General features: G+C 39.1%; 3 non-coding genes across 3 annotated transcripts; 2 read left to right on the forward strand and 1 right to left on the reverse strand.

Moving 5' to 3' along the window:
• Positions 1-515: 515 nt before the first annotated feature.
• On the forward strand, positions 516-588 carry TRNAV-CAC (transfer RNA valine (anticodon CAC)). The gene has a single exon. It is a non-coding gene; the product is annotated as a tRNA-Val (tRNA).
• Positions 589-2,623: 2,035 nt separating this feature from the next.
• On the forward strand, positions 2,624-2,696 carry TRNAV-CAC (transfer RNA valine (anticodon CAC)). The gene has a single exon. It is a non-coding gene; the product is annotated as a tRNA-Val (tRNA).
• A 20,619-nt stretch (positions 2,697-23,315) lies between these two features.
• On the reverse strand, positions 23,316-23,397 carry TRNAL-AAG (transfer RNA leucine (anticodon AAG)). Its single transcript has one exon. It is a non-coding gene; the product is annotated as a tRNA-Leu (tRNA).
• Between the last annotated feature and the right edge of the window lie 637 nt (positions 23,398-24,034).

Consider the following 24,034-nt stretch of genomic DNA (forward strand, 5'->3'; position numbering starts at 1 on the left):
GGATACATTTCCAACTGCGCTAGTAATTTGCCAGGTTTCCGTTGTGTTGTGGTTATCACGTGCGCCTTACACGCGCAAGGTCCCCAGTTAGATCCCGGGCGGAAACACTTTTTTTCACCTGCTTGAGTGAGCTGATGGCATTCAGGGAGTTATTACTTCCTCGCCATGGAGTCTGGCTACACCATTAGAATTAAATGTAGGAAATAGAATGAGGCGAGGATAAATATTTTTCTCGAAATTTTACTATCACTACCATACCAAGCTAAAACTCATGACCAAAATAGTCGAAAATCCTCATGTAATGAAATTTTTGGGACCTTCCCGGCGCAAGATTCTAGTGACGTCCGCACATTATTTCCACCGGGGCAGGTATTCAGCTGCCGACCCTTCGATGGTTAACTCCGCTATTGAAGCGTCGCCAGCTGAAGCCTTGACCCGGTGAAAAGCCCACGAAGACTTTACTAACTTCATGTAAAATTGTTTGTATATGTTTTTGACTTTTCACTCATTCAAGAGTTTCCGTAGTGTAGCGGTTATCACGTGCGCCTCACACGCGCAAGGTCCCCGGTTCGATCCCGGGCGGAAACAATTTTTTTGACTACTTCAGGTACCTGGTGACACAGCAATTTTTTAATTTCTCACCATAAAATCAGGTTGGAATGTCTTAAATTGCATGAGGAAAAGAAAGCTTTAAATAAATTATGTCATCAAAAAGTAGGTAATCCGAACGGTACTGAGGTTAACCATTTGAACATTGTGTAAGAAGGCTCTTCGTTACTTTCACAAATCAGTGATGTTTTCCAAGAATTATGCATCAAATACTTGTTTCCCCCCCTTCCCCAACGCCACACACTCCGGCGGTGGTTTGTGTTGCTTTATGTAAATGAAGACAACTATGAATAAGTGGTCAGATCCCGTGCTAGTAGCGGCATTGAATTATTTGCCAGTGACGGAGCTATGTGCTGAGAAAAATTTAAAGAAGCTACGTTGAATACCATTTCGCAAATTAGTGTACTTATTCAGAGAATGGAGATTCCAATTAAATGTAGGAATGAGGCAAATAGTACTATACTTTCTTCCCTCATTTGATTTGTGATAATAGCGGTACCAAATTAAAACCCTTAAACAAGATCATGGAAAATCGTAATCTCTAATTGCTTGAATCATAAATTCACTTTTCTCCAGAATTATAAATCAAAGGCATGGGTACTAACACCCCCGTCAAACGTTTTCGAGGCGACTTACTTGATATTGAGTACATATGTACACGAATGTAGATAATATAATGTAATGTAGACGAATATGTTACTAATTTTTTGTTAGCTTGCTCACATATATGTATATAATGTATGTTTCACCTAGGAGAGGTCGTGAGTGACGGTAACGCCCAAGTATTTAATCGAGTATACAATTTCTATTTCGGTGTTCCTTAAGCAGCAGTCGATCGGGAGGGAACTGCTCTTCTTAGTCTACATAGCTATCTTTGGTATAAATGCAAACTCAATTCGTGAAAGTGATTAAAGAAGAGCGTTTAGTATATATATATATATATATATATATATATATATATATATATATATATATATATATATATATATATATATATATATATATATTCTACCAAGGTAATTTTAATGGGCTGCGGAAGAAATTAAAAAAAAACATACCATCAATCGGCGTACTAGATGATAGATCGAACTAATGAATTAATGCGGATTAGAATTATATTTTAGCAATTAGAGAATTACAATTGAGCAATTAACAAAATGAACCTTTGGAAGAGAAGAAATGGGGGACAAACACTCATGGTAGTGCACAAGAACATTAGAGAAATATGTAGGTACACCTTAAAGGACTGATCATCATTGTACTGGTTTTGTAAAAATGTGAAACTGAAGAAAAGGGTTGATGGCATTTCGCCTTTGTGAGGCCACACCTGAAAGCGCGCCAAGTATTTCGGATCCACCGAAGAAAGGGCAAAATATAATTCCCATATCTTAAATAGCAAAGCACACGTGACATTCCGGCCAGGAAAATCAGGATGGAATTTACTCCAAACACAAACAAAGTAAACCAGAATAAAAATAAATCCCTTAAGATGGTACAGGTCACCGGAATTAACTTATAACAGCATGGAGAAATAATAAGGGCCCAATGCTATGTTGACTGCTCACATCATTTTCACATACGCAGATGGACACAAAGCCATCTAAACCTTCAGCACTCTTTAAATATAATACATACTAGTTATTTCCAATGCGAAATGCTTGGCCAAGAGAAATTCAAGTTTATGAATCACAATAATTGCGACAGTCTCATACATTACCCTGAATGCACATTCAATGTCCTCTAACACGAGAGTGCACTTGACAATAAGAATTGCGTTCAGTTTAGAGGCATGAACTATTGACAAAGCATACAGTGTTCAACACGCGATGTAAAAACTTGTGTTAAAAAAATTCCTTAAAACGAATGCCTCGGCTCTGGCAGTCTCTCCTACCTCTCACTCTGAAGGAGCCGTTCAAAAATCATTGTAATGGAATAAATATCAATTTAAGTGGAGTAATTTTTTGACAGTGGTCAGACGCGATGTCTCTTAAAACTTCCGGAAACTAAGTCATCGGTTTCCGTAGTGTAGTGGTTATCACGTGCGCCTCACACGCGCAAGGTCCCCGGTTCGATCCCGGGCGGAAACATTTATTTTCTTACCTGTAGGTACTTTTTAGCTAATAGTTGACAAATAGAATTTTATTTACTGCTCATCGTGTTGAACCATCTGGATGAAATGTAGGATATAGAAAGAGAGAAATACTTTCCTGTCTCACGAAATTTGTTGGCTCTTATTCAGTTAAAACACTTAACCGAATGCCATCAAAATCATTATATCCAATTGCCGCACCGAAAACTTCACATTTCTCCAGAAATATACACCAAAGGCTGTTTTTCTAACAGCCCCTGCAACACGTTTTACGTGGAAGTTTCTCTCACCGTGTGATACACATTAAACGATGACATTAAACAAAATAAAAACAGATTCATTAAATTCATAAAAAATATCATACAGCTGCTCCACGCGTCTTTTGGGTTCAAATTAGTGTGCAATAAGCGAAACTTAAAATGACCGATTCTGTCATAGTTAGACGGTTACTGCATTACTCTTTTCTGAAATAAAGAAACTGCGTGATTCACAGCCTTCAGAACAGATGGTTATTTTCAGAAAATGATTATGGTGGACCGAAATAGAATATCTATATCCAGGTCCCATAATATTGATAAGGAATATAATAGAAGGAAAAATAGACGGGAAGATTCCACGAGGAAGACCAAGAGACATGTACAAAGGACAAATTAAGAGGGAAGTGAAACAAGAGAAGGCATCAGGGATTGAGGGAATTGAAATTAAATAACGTAGCACGGAGGACTGCAGTAAACCAATCCTGGGATTGAAATGCTGATGATGATGATAATTGAAATCTGCGCTTTAGCTGATCACTTACACTATATTCTGGTGTACAGCATTGTGCTTAAAAAACAATAATTACAAATCGGATTTATTCCCAGTACCTTTGAATTGAGGAGTTCTGGAGTAAAGAACTAAAATCTTCTTGCAGCCCTTCTCATCCACAATTAGTTTATAGCTATGGTCATGTATCGCGATTTGCATACACTGTTTATTATGGCGCTAATTTAGCGGTGTTCCTTTCTAAAGAAGGCAGACTTGGGTGTTCGCGGTAACAATAGTGCCAGTGCGTATTCTAAGCAAATTATGGATAAAATCGTGCATGTCGTTATTTCAGTGAATAAGAATATTGGCAATCGTATAAAATTATTTGAGCAACAGCTTCTTCATAAAAGAACAAATCATGGCAAACAATAATTGGTACTATTTTAGATTTACTTGTCCACTCTTCAGGTTAAACTCTGGTCATTTGTTCAACGCTCTACCCATAGGACTAAAAAGTTCCCCAATAGAATATCATTAGCTGTTATTATTAATAATAAAAGCGTATTAATTATGTGAAGTCTTTTGGAGGCATGTCCCCCGACCAATCAACCTTTTTGTTTCAAACTCTCAACGTTTTGTCTGCTGATATGGATTTGAGCCTTTGGCCACCTAACTCAACTTAGAGTTCGTGTGATGGCTGATTTATTCGGGTGCACTAATTTCTCTGGTAGGGTTGCCAGTTGTACTCACATTTTCTCTAGCGGTGCCGCAATGGCCCGAAAAGGTGACTCAAATATCGTTACTAGACGTTAACGTGGGTCTAGTGGGCAAAGCATCCGAATTACGATCAGGAGGTCTCTGGTTGAATCAGAATAATTCTCATAGAAATCTATATTATGTCAGTGAGATTTTCTTAGAACTGTACATTTCTGGGCAATTGTAGTGGAGCGAAGGGATGGAAATTCAGCACTAACTCCCAGACGTTTCCTTTAGTTAGAAGACTCAGTTCTGCTGTAGGGAGCTGACACATTGCGCCAGCCATAGGGTTTTTTGGGTCTACTATAAATTCTAGAAGCCAAGAAGCTTGCATGTCCTTATATTAAATAGGCATACATATATACGTGAAACTGAAAATATTTTGACTGAAATGGGAGCATATTTTAAAGTAAAAAATGGAAAAACTAGGAATGAGAGCTATAAGGTGCTGTGTTGTGGGTATGAATCTGTTGATAGAATATTTTTTCCCGCAGGCTTATTTCATTTGAAGAACTTTTGAAAATAGCACTGTGAAGGTACGACGCATCAGTTCCTAGTGCTCATTGTAGATGTGCATCATACCTGATGACCTTGAAAATTTTTTAGATTGATTTAATGATTCAGAAAGATCGTTTTTCATAGTCGTTATACTCTTCATTTATTAAGTTTATTTAATGTTTAAGGGCAAATTAAGCATTATACATTGGACCTTTTCTAAAACTACAAGCAAACTTTGCTTGAAAATTCGAAAGTGACATTAATTACTAACCACATGTTAACAGTTCTTGCCGTTTCCTTATCTATGTGGCCATGCATCGTACTAACCAGCTTAAATTTGTTATTCATTGATTTGAATGTCCTATTTATGTGCTTGTGGTGAAATAAATTCGGAAAATAATAACACTTCGCTTGGCGAAAATACCCGACGGCATGAAAAAGTTTCAGCACCTGAGATGCAGCCAGAATATCGATCTCCAACAAAGAAAAGATTTCATCCAAAAATTGAGTGTGAAAATAGCATTCCTCAAATATGAACACCTTGTACACTGTATCACAACGCTCAGCTCGGGAGAGTTTGGCTCCAACTCACCATTCGCGCTTCGGATACCGCTATCGTAGGAAGACATCAACCTCACCTGCTGCGCAAGCTTGGCGGAAATTCGGAAACTGTGTGAAAGAGGTGGAAATAAATCGAGTGGCAGGTAAGGAAACACTTGAATGCTGCATGAGATTGAATAGGGTGTGGGCGAGGGGGACACATCGCCCCATTTCTTTTGCATCCTCCGACCCCTGTCACCCTTCCGCACCTTTTCGGCAGAATTATTGCGCGGCCTTGATGAAATCATACTGAAATTTTTGATGCAAAGTGAACCTTGGAGAGTAAATAGGGAAGAGGAGGATATGGGGATGATCTGTGGGCAGCAGAAGGCTTAGAAATTTTCGACAAACTTGTTCCGCAGACTGATTGTGGAAACCACCTTAAAAATTCACGTTCCACTGCAGAAAAGGATGAAAATAGAGATGGCCTTTTAAATTTGCGCTTTTGCGAGATTCAATTTACCAGGTTTACAGATAAATACGATCAAGTACGCAAATAGGTTGAATACAGGGGCGGATCGATCGAGTTTTTGCGTAGAGGAGAATGCACGACGTAAATTACCTAAATACTTAGATGCTTGGACATAAGGACATTTTTCCTTCACAAAGACTTTTTTGGGAGGTGTGAACACAATTGGTTTAGCATGTTGGTATGTGCGCGATATAGACACTATAATCCCGCTGCCACCCACCTTTAAGGCGGCTTGCGGCGGTATTCTACTGGGGTAGAGGTTGTCGCCAGAGACCCATTTCGGTGCGTTTTAAAGGAGACCGTAAATTTCGACTTAATAATCTAAGATACTGTTAAGGCATTGAGTCTGAACTTTTGGCAAAATTAATTCTATTATTAGTGAGTGCTTCATCTAAATTTTTAAAAATCATACCATTTCATCAAATTTTTCAACATCATACATCTTAACATCTAACGTCCAAAACCTTCTTGGCCGATCGTTTGCATTCCAGAGACTGAAATACTTGCTGTTTTGTTTAGTGAAGGTTGGCTAAAATAATTTTAAAACGTGCCCTTTCTCCTGTAAATTGGCGGGAAAATGCTGGGAATGGGTCCAATCTATGAATATATTAACATCAAGGGAAAACTTTGCATTAAGAAGCTAGAGCAGAGTAGCATACTTTTGCGCATGTATTTCCCAATTAAACTTAGTTTGATAAATCAAGTCATTACAGTACCTAGCGTTAAAAATGCCTATTTTAAAGCGTATTTCGCTTTCTATACCTTGTATCAAAGTGTGAGAGCATTGGAAGATTATGAGTGCGATTTATTGAAGTGAGAGGCTAAAACGTAGCAATTTAAAGATAATAGTAAGTCATGTGTGAGTAATCCTAATTGGGTCTCGCATGAGCGGATTTTCCTGAACCCGTGTTGATTTCCACTTCAAAAGTTAATGTTATCAAAGTATCTCATTACGGAACTTACAATTATGTGCTCTAAAATGTTGCAACACAGAGAAGTGAGAGATTTAATTCAATGTAATAAGTCTGCAATTACTAGGGTACTCCCTGTCACCACTTTTAAAAATAGGCCTTATTTGCACGGTCTTCCTATTCTTAGGGACTTTGTACTCTCTAAGGGATTTGTTAAATATTACTTCGAGATACGAGGGAATGTTAGAAGCTAAATGTTTTAACACCCTAGCTGGTATATTTTCGGGACCCGGGGATTTGTTGGGTTTTATCCCATCAAGGAATTTGACTATTCATTGTTCGTCCGGTGTTATTTTTGCCATGGGTCCAGTATGTATTGTTTCTTGGAGATACGCGGTGGCAAAATTGTTCGTGAAAACGTTTTGGAGGAATGTATTTAGAATGTTAGCTTTTCCTTCGCTGTTAGTATGAATGACATTGTTACCCTTAAGCAAGCCACGGTTTGCTCACACCCTTTTACTTCCCTGAAATATGACCAAAAAGCTTTGGGGTCAGTATCTAAATAATCGAAAAGTACTTTACGTTTAAAGCCTAGTAAAAAGCGGTGCCAATAACTGTTTATTGTCCGAGGATGATGTGTTCGTGCCTGCTTTCTTTACCTTAGTGTGAAGCATTCTCTGCCTTCGAAGGGCTTTTATAACGCCTTCATTGCACCACATAGGGACGCAAATTTCTTCAACGCACTCATGGGGATGAAATCTGTGACGCCTTTTTGCATAATATTGACAAATTGTGTCCAAGTTTCTTCCACGTTGTCATGACTTAAGCGTGTTTTGAACTAGGGTAGTGAAGAGTTAATATATTGGCCAAAATTTTAAACTACTTTGTGACATAAATTATGAATGTGTTGTTGATGGCCCCACACTACTTAAGAAGATCAGACCACAGAGATAAAATAAGGGAGGTAGATTCTAGTAAAGATAGATACAATAACTCATTCTTTCCCTGAACAAGCAGAAATCATAATCGTAAGAAACCGAAGTCACTGGAGAAATATTAAAAACATTTAATATAAAAGTCGGAAAAAAATTAAACATTTCAAAGATATCAGGTATATTTGTAGGTGCATGGATATGCTAGTTGGTAGTTTGTATGTTTGCATGTGCGTGGGGTGCAAATGTTTTTGCATGAATGTATACCATGTTTTGTTTGTGGACTATGAATTTGTGGCTCTTGCATGCGGTTTTTTTTCTTTTCTTTCTAAATTACGGGTGGTGTCCTGACCTAACACACCCCGCCACACTCCCTTGCGGCGGCTTGCGGGGTATTAAGTAGATATAGAAGTAGATGAGTGTACTAAATGAAACACTCGGTTCCAATGGTGCCATGTGGGTTTCCTCTTAGTGACGTATTCCCAGTTCTCCCTCGCGTTTACTCATCGCCGCAATTTTTCCGTTTTCAATTACTTCCACAAAACATATTTTCAGTCTTTCAATGGAGCGGATTTAGATTTATCAATTTTTCAATTAACCAAAAAAGTTACTGCAAAATTTTATAAAAATATCCTATCAGTAAAAATTATTATCTGGAAGTTTATACTTTTGAATTTAATATTTTTACCTCCAAATGTTAGCTATTATCTTAATCATTAATGATAGGGAATGTACAGAGTTTTCTCGCTCTTAGTCGGTCATCCACACCACATAATAATGTGTTTCATTTTACGAAGCGCCTCTGTACTGTTAAATGGCGCTGCAATGAAATCATGACTTCTTCGCAAGGTTCACGACGAGCGAACTGTTTTGATTTCACTATTTATGGTGTTTGCAACATTAGCGACCGGAGTTAAAGACAATAACGGCATTTTCTAACGGAGATGGGAACAGGGGGTGGGGTAGGGGGTAACGAGATTTGCCGTTTCTCCAGCGCTTCTCCTATTTTGCGATGCACACTAATCACACTATGACGCACGCACGCAAACAAGCAAGCAGGTAGGCAGGCGTGTGGACGCGTCTCGGGCCTATGTTTCCCTCCTCGATACGTGCCGCAATAAACAACTACAAAGGAGACGCTTCCCGCGATGCCTCTCCAAAGAGCAGGGCTGCGTGATTGAGCGGGTGATGGGATGAGGTGAGAGAGGGGGGAGGAAGTGGCGGGAAGGGCAAGTGTCGCACTACCCATACCGCGGCGCTACGTGGCCCTGGGGGAAGGGATGGTGGAGGTTCTCCCTCGGGTGCGAAACGAAGGTCTCGTGACTGGAAGGCAAGGATTTTTTCTAAACGGATAGACCACTTTTCCATGAGGGACAACTATCGGACGTATTGCACATAAATTATAACCGACGAAAATTGAATTGGTCTGCCATCGTCGCGCAGAAAAGCACATTGGTTCACTCGATGGTAATATTAATTGCAATTCAATGGGAAGTCTTTTCAAATAAAAATGAGACATCCATTTACCTTTTAGTAACCATATATCTCACTATATTCACAAATAATATACAATACACCATTTGAGGTCGAAGGGCGTCCTGAACGTTCGGGGTCTTCAACATCTTCTCTACCCTCCCGAAACAACTTGTGCCACTCAAATACACCCGGTCTACCCATGGTGTTGTCACTATGAGCTTCCTTGAGCATGTCATGAGTCTCTGTCCCGGTTTTATCCGGTTTCACGCAACATTTTTAATGGCGTAGCGCTGTGGGTGTAGTTCTGCATGTTAGTATTGTTCCTTGTTACGGGTGGTGACTTAACTCCCCCCGTCACACGCCCTTGCAGTGGCTTGCGGGGATTATGTAGATGTAGATGTTCTAATGACCAGTTCATGGCGGAGCGTTACGAGCTAACGTAATAGAGGTTTTGCAAGCGAACAGTCCCCGCTCCTTAAAGGCTGGGAGCCAACTTCCACCGGCCTCCAGCCTTTCCTGAGACTCCCCTCCCTTGAACCCGGCCAGATAAACCGACATCCGTCGTTCCGTCTATCCGGGAAAAAATAAGTAATGGGATATGGGATAGACCTTGTGTACCGGCAGGCAGATAAAATAAGCATTTTAAATTAGACTTAAAATTATTTTATTAGAATTTCGGTATAACTGCTATTATTTTAGGAAAACTTAAATTTCTATGGTCATGTAGTAAAATATATTTCCCAAAACACCATGTGAATCTCCTCGAAGAAAGTGCATCAGAGGGAAAGATAAAAAGTCTATAAATTTGACATCATAGTTATTAAGATCAATAACCATGTAAATACCTTCAGAAATATTTCCACTTGGCAAAAATTAGAGGTATCTTTTAGCAATTATAAAGGTTTTAATTCATCTGATCTCAATGATTCTATTGGTACTGGTCATTGGAATTCCCCGAAATATTATTCACATAATTAGCTAAGGCGATTTTAATGGTTGAATTATAAGTTAAGCATTGCATTTGGGATGATAACATCCTGATTAATCATCTTTGCCTATTATGTGGAGAAAACTTTTGTTTTACTAAAAAAAACCATAAGCATAGTAATCAACCCAACGGTCGGTTTGGTAGTTGCCGGTAGAGTTCATCCAAAGTCCGACGGCATGTGTAACTCACATATCATGGTAGGGGGGCCAGATCCTATCCCTGTGCCAGCTATGGTTTCCCGGGAAGATACGGTATCCGAAAAATTACACAGCTCGGTTCGAGCTGAGGGTACCCGACTTGCTGGAATCGAACCCGGTCCCTCCGCTTAGTAGTCAAGACTCTACCCCTCGACCACAGCGTCCCTTTTCTCGATAAATGATAAATAACTACATCAATAAAATAAGATTTATAACGTTAAAAATATCAAATTTGTCTGTTATGCTTGGTAAACGTACAAGCGAACCACATAATCCCCTCATTTTCATGGAGGTATTTTTAGTCAAAGAGAGAGGCACAATATTCTAAATAATTTCGCATATTGTTAGTATTATTATGTATCTAAATATGAAATCAATTTAAAAGCAGTTTGTCACAAAATATTCTTATTTGTGTACTTATTTATGAAAAAACATTGAAATTTTCGCGACCAAAATCTTTGAGTATCACTTAGAAATATTAGCTTTTATTATACGATTATTTGTCGTGCATGCATATTTAATATCAATTTGAAAACACTTAACCTAATCGTTATTAGAGAACTATCCGCTGATATCAACTTGATGAGTCTTATTAAAACGAGGAACTTATATTATTTTGCAATTTGCGATGAAAACTTAATCAGCCTTCATTTCTATTCTTTATTTTATTTCCTGATTAACCCTTTCTATGATTTGTACATTGATTTTATGTTATGTAGGTAAAAATCAAAAATCGGTTTCCAAGCGGTCTGAAGAGGCTGGCAATGCAGTCTCCAGCTAGCCGTTTAAGCTATATGTTTAAATATCACCATAAATCATGCATCTATCTCTACGATTACATTTCATGTACCATTCATTTCAAGCCATCATTAGGGAGATAGGCAGAGGCATTCAACATTAAAATTAAATATTTCTTAGACTTTAATTTAAAAATAAAGCAGTTAAAACATTAAAATGATGTACATGTAAATAATTTCATAGCATGAAAATTCCATGCATTCACCTCTTTTGGAAATGAAACGAACAAGGTTAGTGGAATTAGGATCATTTTTATAGATCGTTATAAAACAAAGCCACTCATTCTCTTTAACTGCATGCTCACATCATAAAGAGTAGAAGATTGAATCTATGGTACAGGTCAACAATGAAGAGAGATCAACGATCCTTATTATTGTGCCACTGTGTCATAGAGTACGTTGCGGAATCGCTGATTCCGAAACCGGCAACTCATCTTTTTGATCATCACCACAATCATCAACGCAGATCCCGACGAAGGATATTAATCTCGCCAAGTGCTTCTGAGAGGCTCTTCGTGATAAGCAAACAGGTGAGAGAGAACGGGACGAGCGCACCCGTCTCGATGATGAGGGCTGGCCGTACGACCCACCCCCTCCGACCAAATCAAAGGGGGAAGCCCTCTGGGAACCCCTCGCAGTGGTCACGGACGCACGCAGGGAGGCCGTCGCCGACCGGGGGCGTATAAATCTCCTGACCTTTACAGCGGTGGTTCACACAGGGGGAGAAATGTGTACACTCTTAATTCTCGCGTAACGTGGGCGGGTGCACGACTCAAGGGGGAAGAGAAGATTGAGAAGATCAACAATTTGGACCCCTTTGCGAAAGCGAAAGGGAATGGTAAACGAAGAAGAAGGAGATGATATAATTTATCTCGACGTGGACTGCTTAGAGGAATAACGTGTCCTTTTTTAAGTGAAAAGATACATGATAACTTTTCCCGTGCATTTTTGGTATAATTGACTTCAACGTCGCATTTTCTAGGTCATGTATTTTACATAAACCTTAGCTTAAATTGCAACATACCCCACTAGATGTAGATGTAGATGTAGAGCGTGTGGCTAGAGAGTGTTAGGGTGTCGTAATATAAATACCTAATTGTGGAAAGAAGAAAATGGCAGAATAAAGCTTATCTTTTCGAATAGATTAAATTTTTAAATTGTAATTGGAATATTTTTCAGCATTACAGATTGGACAGCCTAAATGAAATAGAAAACAAGACAATCAAAATGTGCAATACAAGGGAATAAATTTGGCAATGAATAGCATATAGTTCAATTTTGTAACAAATTTAATTCAGAGCATCACGCTTGTGAAACGGCCGAAGCTTGTTTATCTTTCTATCAGATGTAGGTACTTGCGACTTTTGGGCATGCATTAAAGAATAAAATCGGCGATATTTTCTGTCTCATGATACAAAGATTTTTAAATTCATGTTTGCTTAAAAACCTTCCATTGACCTTTCTATTTTTCATGTCATCTTGTTGGTAGTTGTACGTCGGCCAATTCAATTTATCACCCACTGATAAGTGAAAGGTTTCAAAATCACAAAACAACATACGATGTTTCCTGTCATGCCTCTCATTGACGAACAATGAACGACCTCTGATTAATTATTCAAGTGGCACTGATACCGCCTGTTTTTCACGCACAAGCTATATTACTTTGTATTTGCAGGATACTTCATATCTACATCTACAGCATATAAAGCATAATAGAGGTCCTTCATGAGATACTCAGTCCTTGATTGTATTTCCCAAGAGATGCCAAAAGGAAAACAAACTATAATATAAGTAAACTATATATTAAATTTTACATTCGCAATTCATTCGAAAGAATTTCCTTTTTTATTTGTAATTTTGGTGAAGCCTCTGGATTATTAAATTGCCAATGCAGAAAAATAAATACTTGGTTATTCCACATATATTTTTTATTAAACACTACCCGGGGGTTTCGACTTATAAAGTCATCATCAGGTAAAGTACAGAAAGACACAGAGCTTTATACAGTAGACAGGGAAGAGGAGGGGGAAGAGAAGGGAAACTATTGTGCATGTTTGGGGGGCGGGGTGGAAGGCGGTTGGGTAGGGCGTCAGGGGGGGAGAAGGGCTGTGGAACAGAGGGAGGTCCAGAAGGGGGGAACGGGAGGAATAAATAAAATACTTGGTTATTCCACATATATTTGTTAATAAAAAACATATGTGGAATAACCAAGTATTTGTTTTTTTGAAATGAATCGCTTCCACAAAGTGACGCCTGAAACCATTCTGTTCAAGTCGCCAATGATAATAAATTCAGCTAATAATTTTAAGTGGAATTATGTTTTTTCACAAGCGATATACGAACGTACGAAGGTTCCGAAATAACAGATATTGTGAAGTACAGCTAAGATGTTTTCATCCACATCATCCTCAAATCGGGGGAATCAAGAAAAAAAAGCAGGAAGCTGTAAGTAGAGTTAGGCAAAAAATTATTCGATTCATCAACCAATGATTACAATATCAAAAAATTACGATTAATTGGAATTAATGAAGCAGTACATTGTACTCGCGATTTTCTCTATGAGCGAAAACTTAATAATTGATGTAATTACTTTCGAATCCGTGAAATTTGCCTTTCACATTCCACAGGGAAACGTGGTTAGACCCCGGCTTATATTCCCATTTATATTTAATATGTGTATGAATTCTTAAACAACCATTAGCGTCATATTATTCTTCGTAGACATGATAAAATACCGCGACATAATAAATAAAATCGACAGTATCCCTTTTAGCAATCTCAACAATATTAGCGATTGGTGCCAGATGCGGGGCCTCCAGTTAAGGATTGTTCTCAGTAGATATATGTCTCTATATAAACTACTCGTACATCGCCAGCCGTCGCAAGGATGTGTGATGGGGGTGTTAGGTCACCATCCATAATATATCCAATTCAATACTTCGACAGACACAGGGCACCCCGTGTTCATTCAAAGAGAATGTGGAAAGGGGGGACCGGACACAATTCCTTCAACATCCGCTGCACACATTACAACTGCTACAATACTAATGATCGCTCCACTGACTCCTCTAAAAGCAAAAATAAGGAATCCCATTAAAAAGGGTGGACTCACATGCAACGCAGTCACCATCTATCAGGTAGCATTACACTCATGCAGGATGAACAATTCAAAAATGAATTAGATCCACAATTTTATTTATTTACCCGATACCCTACCACCTGGGCCAAGGGCGCGTGGTGAATACCAAGGATGCTACCAATAAAGTGAGTTGAGGGAGACTGTTCCTATTTTCGCCAGTGCCTTCCCATTTTATTCTTTCAGTCAAATACCTTTCATTAAAAATGAACGGGTGCTGGGGTTCGATATTATTATGTTTACGTAACGTACGAGAACGAGCACTTGAATCTAGAGAAAATATTGGGATTAATCATTCGGAGAAAGATGGAATTTTTCTTATCTCCGTCATCTAATTTGTAGCCATTCACTTGCTGTCACGTAACTCATACATAGTTTCCTTCGTCTTTGAATCTGGGTTGCTGACACGCGCCTACCGGAGGTAGGACTGTGAGGCGCCACCGACGTGAAGAGGCGCCGCCCGGCCGTGACCATCTCGGCTCCCATAGGAAGGGGGGAAGAGGGAGGTACGCTTGTCGTGACTAAACGTTTCCGTCGTCGTCCCGGAAAAGGCGCGCGGCGTTCCCTTTTAACCATTGCTCACGTGTTTTCTCCATGTAACTCCACTACTCCGGGCTTACCCTTTCTCCCTCGCTGCGTGCATGCGCGATTCTTTTAGGGCGATTCCTCCTTGCTTTCTCATTTCCCACGCCCGTCGCGGACGAGGAGTAGACTCCGGGGGGTCGGACCAGCAAAGACGTACGCAATATATTACGGGTCCATTCACCTTCGAAACTTGTGTCGAAACTGTCGAAAGGTAAGTTTCACCGAGGAGCCATATTGTAGCGATTCCTAGTTTCACTCGCTTACTACCTCTGATAAATTTACCACAGGCATGCACAGTTTTTAGAACTGAAGAGTTCACTTGGAAATTAAAACACAGGCAGTAAATTTGAAAAATCATTACTCATTACCCAGGTTTAGAGATGTCACCTCACCCAGAGGTATTCACGCTGCACTTTATGGAACATGAGTTAGCTCATATCCCTTTGGAATTTAAAAATGCTGTTGTTACTACGCCATACAGAACCAGATATTAAACATTTTAAATGTATTATAAAATCACATGTTATATATAATGGAAAATTACGTGCAGATTTGAAGTCTCACGGTTTCAAAGATCTTTAATTAGAGAACGAACTAGAGGGAGTGTTCCAATAATGGAAAAATATCACTAAATCATTTATGGTTGAAGAAACTACAAATCATCTTCGATACATAAAACAAAATCCCACCTAGCAGGTACATCTACACAATAACCCAGAAGCCGCCATAGAGGGTGGGTAGCGGGGAGTGTTAGGTCACCAGCCACAAATGCACAATCCCACTCATAACACCTCTACAGAAATATCAGTTTAATCACGCATTGGATGGAAAGTTAATCATACGAAAGGAGATACTTGCATACAAAAATATGCAATAACAGGATAAGTATATTCAAATCATACGGGAGTAGTATTAATAAGATGGGTCTATTGAAAAAACACGCAGGACATCGACAAAATACATACACTACCAATGCTAATTATCTCCTTCCCGCCTGCGGACATATGTATTTTGATCTCTAATGGCACGAAGAAAAAGTGACATTTTAAATCTATCTTTTAAACTATTTATCTCCCTGAGTTTACATATCCAAACCAAGCATGCAAACACCAAGCATGTTCACAAAATGCGAACAGACGAATTCACGTGCCATGAATAAGATGCAACTATGGACAAAAAAAATTCGACGTCCAAATATGATTAGCAGTCTCTATTTTTCTGGCTGAAACACTGAGTTATGAATTGCAATAGAGGACCTAAAATAAGCGCAATATTGTCCAGTTAGTGAATATTTTTACATGTAAGTAGATTCCTTCGTGGTGAGTAACTTCGTTCGTTCGATTGCATGATAGTAGTCCTATCTGAGTATATCTGTCTACATCTACATTATACCCCACAGCCGCCGCAAGGGGTATTTAGGTATACAATCAGGTGCATGTGTATGTAAGATGTAGATTGAGTGTTTGCATGCGTGTGGGTTGTAAGTGTTCATGCATGAATGTACTATATGTCATTTTTTTTTGCGGATATATGATTTTGTGGTTATTGCATGCGGTTTTTTTTCTTTTTCTTTTCTAAATTACGGGTGGTGTCCTAACACCCCCCGCCACACGCCCTTGCGGCGGTTTGCGGGGTATTAAATAGACGTAGAAGGGCGTGTGGCGGGGGGTGTTAGGACACCCGTAATTAAGAAAGAAAAAAACCGCATGCAAAAGCCACAAATTTATACCATCCACAAACAAATCATGGTATACATTCATGCAAGAACACTTAAACCCCACTCACATGCAAACATTCAAACTAACAACTAACATACACATGCACCTACAAATATGCCTAATATTTTTGTAATGTTTAATTTTGTTTCGATTTGTAAATTCAATGTTTTTAATATTTCAAAAGTGACTTCGGTCTATTACTATTATGATTTCTGATTATTCGGGGAAAGAATTAGCATTTGTACACCGCCCTTGTTTGTTTGCTGCCCTTGCGGCGGCTTGCCGGGTATTGTGTAGATGTACATCCTCATGTAGATGTATGACGTGGATTTAAATAAGGATGAAGCGTCAGCACCGCCATGTAACTTCTGGTGGTTTGGCTCCGGGAAAACCCCTGACGAAAGGTCGGTAGTCCAAGGGCACATGAGGGGCGCCATTAAGTAATGCTAAAGAAAACTAAGAGAACATTACATTTGGGACAGGCGAGAGGCTTACTCAGAAAAGCATACATGCGTCTTTTGAAATCGGTGACAACCACATCCACATCCTCTCTTCTATCTCCCAACCTAACTTTCACCTTCTTTATTTTCCACAAATAGTTCCATCGTCCCGAGATAAAACACCCCCAGAGCCCTGATAGGAAAGCTTCCCATTAACCCTCTTCGAAACTCGTGCCCTCATCAAGGCTCGTACACACGTTATCTTTTCTTACCCTTAAGCTTTCCCTCGCCTCATCCCCCTGACCCTTAACGACTTACCATCCCAATTGACCATCTTACCTTTCGCCCGAGTGACCATTTATCGTCCTTGTTTCCCCCACCTACCAGCCGTTCAAAACCTCCCAAAACACAATTTTTTTGCGATCCGCTATAAATTGTTTCACATCAAAGATACTTATTCGTACGAAACCAACTTTTTATTAACAAGAAACATTTATTAAGATGTTCCGCTGCCTGAGGGTGGTTTTCACGAGAGAAACACGATGTATAGCAATGAAATACGATGATTGATAGCAATGCAAGTGAATGTAATTCTTTTGTCTCTGTTCACCACGAATCGTCTCAAAACAGTTTTGTTAGCGTACATAAAACCGAAAAACAAGAAGTTATTAGCCATATTAAAATTATAACATTAAATTGCCGTAGCATTAGAAACAAAATATCGGATATTGAACATATTTTTGTCAGTACAAACGCAGACATAGTAGTTGGAACAGAAAGTTGGCTCACGGGAGATATAGCAAACAATGAGGTTTTTCCAAACGGCTTCACAATTTACAGAAGGGACAGACCAAATAGGTTGGGTGGGGGAGTATTCATTGCAGTAAAGTCACATCTTAGTAGCCAACGATATGAATGCGACGTAGATGACATAGAAAGCGTTTGGTGCAACATTAAGGACTACAACGGCAGAAGCCTATACGTGTGTTCATTTTATAGACCCCCAGTTTCTAACACAGATGTCCTACACAAGCTCGACGAACAAATATCCACTATCAGCAGCAGACAAAGCAACAGTATTACTATAATCGCTGGTGACACAAATCTACCGTCAATTGACTGGGAAAACTACTGCGTGGGAAAATCTGCCAAAAACAGAGATTCATGCCAAGAACTCCTTCATATATTCACAAAACACTCCTTAGAACAAATAGTTAAATCACCAACAAGGGGCCAAAGCATACTAGACATCTTTGCGACTTCTATGCCCGAAATCATTACTAACATTGAAATAATAGACGGAATCAGTGACCATAAGGCTATTCTTGTGGAGTTAAAAACTAAGTTCGTCAAAATAAACAAAGAAAAGCGTAAAATATACCTATACAACAAGGCAAATTTTAACGGACTAAGAGAATATTTAAACATAAAATTACCGGAATACAAGACAAAAACACTGACAACAAATACAGAGAACACTTGGAATTATTTCTTAAATATTTTACGCGAAGGAATAAAGACGTACATCCCGTCCAAACTCAAATGCGACAGTAAGGAACCTAGATGGTACAACGGGGAAGTCAGATCGGCATTAAGAAGGCAAAGAAAGCTACAGTCAAATTTCAAAAAGAGTTTAAAAAGTGACGATATAAGTTTTGTGAATACAACCAAACAGCTACTAAAAGAATGTCGTAGTAAGACGAAAAGTATTATGCGCACAGCACTACACTCTTTTAAATCTAAAATGCTAAGCGAATATCTTGAGGAAAATCCAAAGTCATTCTGGTCCTATGTTGGGGAAATACAGGGTAAACGTCCCACTGTTCACTCTTTGAAGACGGAAAATGGAGAAATCATTACAGATAGCGTGAAAAAGGCAAATATTTTAAACCATTTTTTCCAGAGCGTCTACAACAAAAACACAAACGCACCAAACGATCCTCCACACCCACCCGGGGAACACATGAGCGATCTTACACTGACCAAGCAGGGAATAGTACATCTGCTCCGTAGTATCAAAGCACACAAGGCACCTGGTCCGGAAGAAATACCTGCTAGAATATTAAAGGAATTAGCTGACGACATTGCCCCATTTTTACATATTGTTTTTCTAAAATCGATAGAAGAAGGCTCAGTGCCTCGCGACTGGAAGCTAGCCCATATAACTCCCATCTATAAAGGCGGCGATAGGGATAAACCAACCAATTACCGACCCATTTCTTTAACATCGATCTCTTGTAAAATATTGGAACACGTTATTGTCACTAACATTATGAAATTTCTTGATAGTAGGAAAATACTAATCCACAACCAGCACGGATTTAGGAAAAGCAGATCTTGCGAAACACAACTTGGTCTCTTCATTCACGATATACTTAGATCGGGAGAAAACAACACCCAAGTCGATGCAGTATTCCTGGATTTCAAAAAAGCCTTCGACAAAGTCCCACACAGTAAATTGTTACACAAACTTAAATACTATGGGATCAATAAGAAAATAATTAATTGGATTAGGGACTTCTTGTCAAACCGCAAACAAATAGTAGTCATAGATGGGTTGTGCTCAACGGAGAGAGATGTAACTTCGGGCGTCCCCCAGGGAAGTGTAATAGGGCCTCTTCTGTTCTTAATATACATAAATGACTTAAGCACACACGTTAGTAGCAATCTAAGGTTATTTGCTGACGACACGGTGATATACAGGGAAATAAGGAGCCAACTAGATCGCGAGCTACTCTCTAGAGACTTAGACAATATCTCGGGATGGTGCAATAAATGGGGATTAACACTTAATATAGATAAATGTGCAGTTTTGAAATTTTGCAATAAAGGAAGCGAGGAACAGGATATAAACTACAAAATAGAGGGTTCAGTATTGACTACGGCAAATCAAGTTAAATATTTGGGGGTTGTTCTAACACCACGCCTTTCATGGGGAGCACATATCAGGACAATATGCGGATCAGCTTTAAAGAAACTTGGCTTCATAAAACGGGTGGTGGGGAAATGTAATGAAAAAGTTAAAGAGAGGTGTTATTTTGCTCTAGTTAGACCTCATTTGGAATATGCCGCAAGTATTTGGGATCCGTGGGAGAATATTTGGCAAAAAGAATTAGATAAAGTCCAGAGAAAATCCGCTAGATTCGTTAAAAATTGTTATGATAAAAAAACAAGTGTGACAGGTCTCTTAGGGGATTTAGGCTGGGAACCACTTGAAGTGCGGAGAGAACAAGCGAGGCTTAGACTTTTAGAAAGGTTCAGAACAAACGAGTTTAAATATGACACTGAAGGAATTATAATGGCCCCACACTACTTAGGTAGATCAGACCACAAAGATAAACTAAGGGAGATAGATTCCAAGACAGATAGGTACAAATACTCATTCTTTCCCCGAACAATCAGTAATCATAATAGCAAGAAACCGAAGTCACTTTAGAAATATTAAAAACTTTGAATTTACAAGTCGGAACAAAATTAAACACTATAGAGATGTTAGGTATACTTTCAGGTGCATGTGTATGTTAGTTGGTAGTTTGAGTGTTTGCATGTGTGTGGGGTGTAAGTGTTCATGCATGAATGTATGCCATGTTTTTTTTTTATATATGATTTTGTTGTTATTGCATGCGATTTTTTTTTTTTTAATTTTTCTTTTCTAAATTATGGGTGGTGTCCTAGCACCCCCCGCCACACGCCCTTGCGGCGGCTTGCGGGGTATTGAGTAGATGTAGATGTAGATGTACAAGCCTTCCTCCACGAGAAATAAGAAAGGACGCGAGGAGAGATATAACTACCACATCCGCATAATACCCTGCAAGCCAACGGGAAGGTGTGTGGCAGGAGGAAGCTATTCTTCCATGCATTTCATGATCGCAGAAAAATAACTTACCGCCAAAAATGGGTAAAGAATTTCAATGTAATCCGAAATTCCGATAATGAGAACATATGTAACAAGAGTTGGCTTCTACCATCTCCTATGACAAATTACTCAACCTTTGCATAATAGTAGGTTCCAAAAATGTTGTGGTTTAAGATTGAAGAGAATGTTTTTTACGGAAAACCTGCCATGCAAGCAACACAACTAAATTGCATAACAGAGGAAGCGTGGCCGAGGGGTCTCAGGCGCTGGTAAATTCTCTGAAAGCGTGTGTTCGAATCCCACCGTCGGCATTATTATTTCCATTTTCTGCATTTTATCTATTTATATGACATATTTTTAATCGATTTTGTAGAAATCTCTAACTTAGAAAAAATAGTTAATAGACAGGGAAAGGAAATGCGCCCCAAACCCTTGTAGTATATATTTCACACGCCGCCTGGTTTAATACTGAGTGAACTCTACCATGACCTAGCAACCGACCTTCATGCTGATTACTGTGTTTATGGTACTGCTAAGACAGGAGTACCATTGCTAATAATACTATGTAATTACTTTCCATTTATTTCAATGTGTGATTTTGCACATCGTTTTCCTTATAGTAGCTCATTCTGCATGCGTACGGAAGTATTTTGCACTTGCATACCACATTACAAGTAAGCTTTTGTAGATATTCGACATATCCACATCAACATACATACCCCGAAATTCACCAAACAATTATGTGGCAGGGGATACAAGCACCAGGTGGGAAGGCTGAGTGATAAGGGAGGATGTGGGAGAGGAAGGGAAAATAGAAAAATATTTGTGAAATAACTATGAAATAGTGGCTGCGTAGATTTTCGCGGCGGTGGCTTGAAGAATTCTGCATGTCCGGGTTTTCACCGCGTTGTTGTTTGAAGCCGACAACAGTTTCGCCGAAGTTTCATCCGGCGTCTTCGACCTGAAGACGCCGGATGAAACTTCGGCGAAACTGTTGTCGGCTTCAAACAACAACGCGGTGAAAACCCGGACATGCAGAATTCTTCAACTATGAAATAGCTTTCAAATTTGCATACATGGTGGAGGAAGACCAAATTCAAAACAAGGTTTAATTCACCTACAAACTACATCTACATCTACATAATACCCCGCAAGCCGCCGCAAGGGCGTGTGGCGGGGGGTGTTGGGTCACCAACCGTAAAAAGGAAAAATACCACATACAAAAAAAACAACACGGCAAATTACACCCAAAGCAGCGCACACACTCATGCAAAAATCTCTTCATCCAATACTCATGCAAACACATATACCGCAAAACAACTAAAAATGTTGCAGCACGAAAGCCATCCTACAACACGGAAGCCAGGACACAACAAGCAAGAAATTGAAACATCACTACAACATGAAAATGCACCACGAAACACTCTACCCCCAAAGAGTCTGTAAAAGGCAGGGAATGCGACCCAACGTTGCAGGTAGCAGGAATTAGCCCCCGCGGAGAGGGACGAGGGATTGAAAGGATTGAACTAGTTATTTGTGATGTGAAAAAAGGGAATAAAATTAAGTAAAATGAACATTATTTCCATCTTTTGAATTATTTATCATTTCTGTTGGTAAAATTTTACCTAAACTTAATTATGATGTTGCATGTTTGGGGAGAGTCATCACCCCGTCATACACCTCAGGAACGGCTTACAGGGTACCATGCCAACGTAGATGGACCCCACGACCCTCCGGAAGAGCGTGTGATTGTAAATGATGTTAATATCTTGTAAACGTGATTCATAATTTAAAAGGTTCTCCAACTCCAAATGTTTGAGTGCTGAAATTAGGCTTTGTCATGATCCTGAATAGATGGAAATCTATGGCATTGAACTACTGCCACAACAGGATACCAGAGTTTTCCAGTGACACCGGTAGAATCACTATGTCCCCAAATCATATTAGTGGATTCAACCATCGGGATAAAACGAGAAAGATCAACATTGTCACTTGCAGATTCAGATGCACCTTCCCCTGTACGGTACAAGATCGTAACAAAATAGGGTCCCAGCATCCGAATATGTTTATATACGCCCTTGCGGCGGCTTGCGGGGTATTAAGTAGATGTAGATGTAGATATATTTGAAAATCAAAATTTGACGATTTAGTCAAACGCACCAATTATTGATTGATGTATATAGCCATTATTATGTGTATGCGTATTTGTTTATATGAGCAAATACATATTCATGTTTACATAGTAACATAATCGTGAATGAATGGCGGGTACCTAACCTCCCCGACCATACGCCTTTGCGACGGCTTGCAGGGTTATGCAAATGTACACATACACACGGATACATAATACACAAATACATTTAGATGGCAGTGTAGCTGTAAAATGCCTTTTAACGTGATATCTTCTGTCTTAGGGTAAGATTGAGTTTCTCTTACCATATTATTAATGTATTTAAAATTTTCAAGATCATAAAAATGAAATTAAATCGCAGAAGGGCGAAAAATAAATGGCAGCGGTGGGATTCGAACCCACGCCTCCGAAGAGACTGGTGCCTTAAACCAGCGCCTTAGACCGCTCGGCCACGCTACCTGATGGAATGTGATTGTCTGCATTGTAAAAATTAACATTAGAGTACTGTTATAATAATATGTTAATAGTGGCATTAATTTTATCATATGCGCTTGAGCGTTGATGTCTCATTGTTTTTCATTTTTAATCGCTAGCTGATGTAGAAAAAAATAGTATTTTAAAAATGAATCTTAAGTCTATTTATCTTGCTTGGAAACGGCGTTACACGAATGTTCCGATTGATTGAGGGGCAAAAACATATTCCTCAGCGTAATCATTAATTATATCTGTCCTGTTGAACTCATTTTAACCCAACGGTCGAGGGTTCGAATCCCACATCCACTATGGAGGAGTTCCTGCTAAATATATTTACATTTCCGCATGATTTAAACTATCCGAGTACCTTAAAAAGCAGGTCATAACATCTTCGCTTTTCGATGGAATTGTACATGTAACTATTTACGTACTACACACTGAAATAGATCAGAAATAAAAATAAAGAATTCCTTTCACTATGGAAGAGTGGCAAGTGGATACCATGGCAAATACTGGATATACCATCGGTCTCTTCAGTACTAATTCTCTACCAAAATTATTTTGGATATTTTGACCACCAGACTAATCTAAGAAACAACCATGGTGTATAATTGGGGCTAAA

The sequence above is a fragment of the Hetaerina americana genome, unplaced genomic scaffold (genome assembly GCF_022747635.1).
Source record: "Hetaerina americana unplaced genomic scaffold, ioHetAmer1.1.p SCAF_24, whole genome shotgun sequence".
NCBI classification, from domain to species: domain Eukaryota; kingdom Metazoa; phylum Arthropoda; class Insecta; order Odonata; family Calopterygidae; genus Hetaerina; species Hetaerina americana.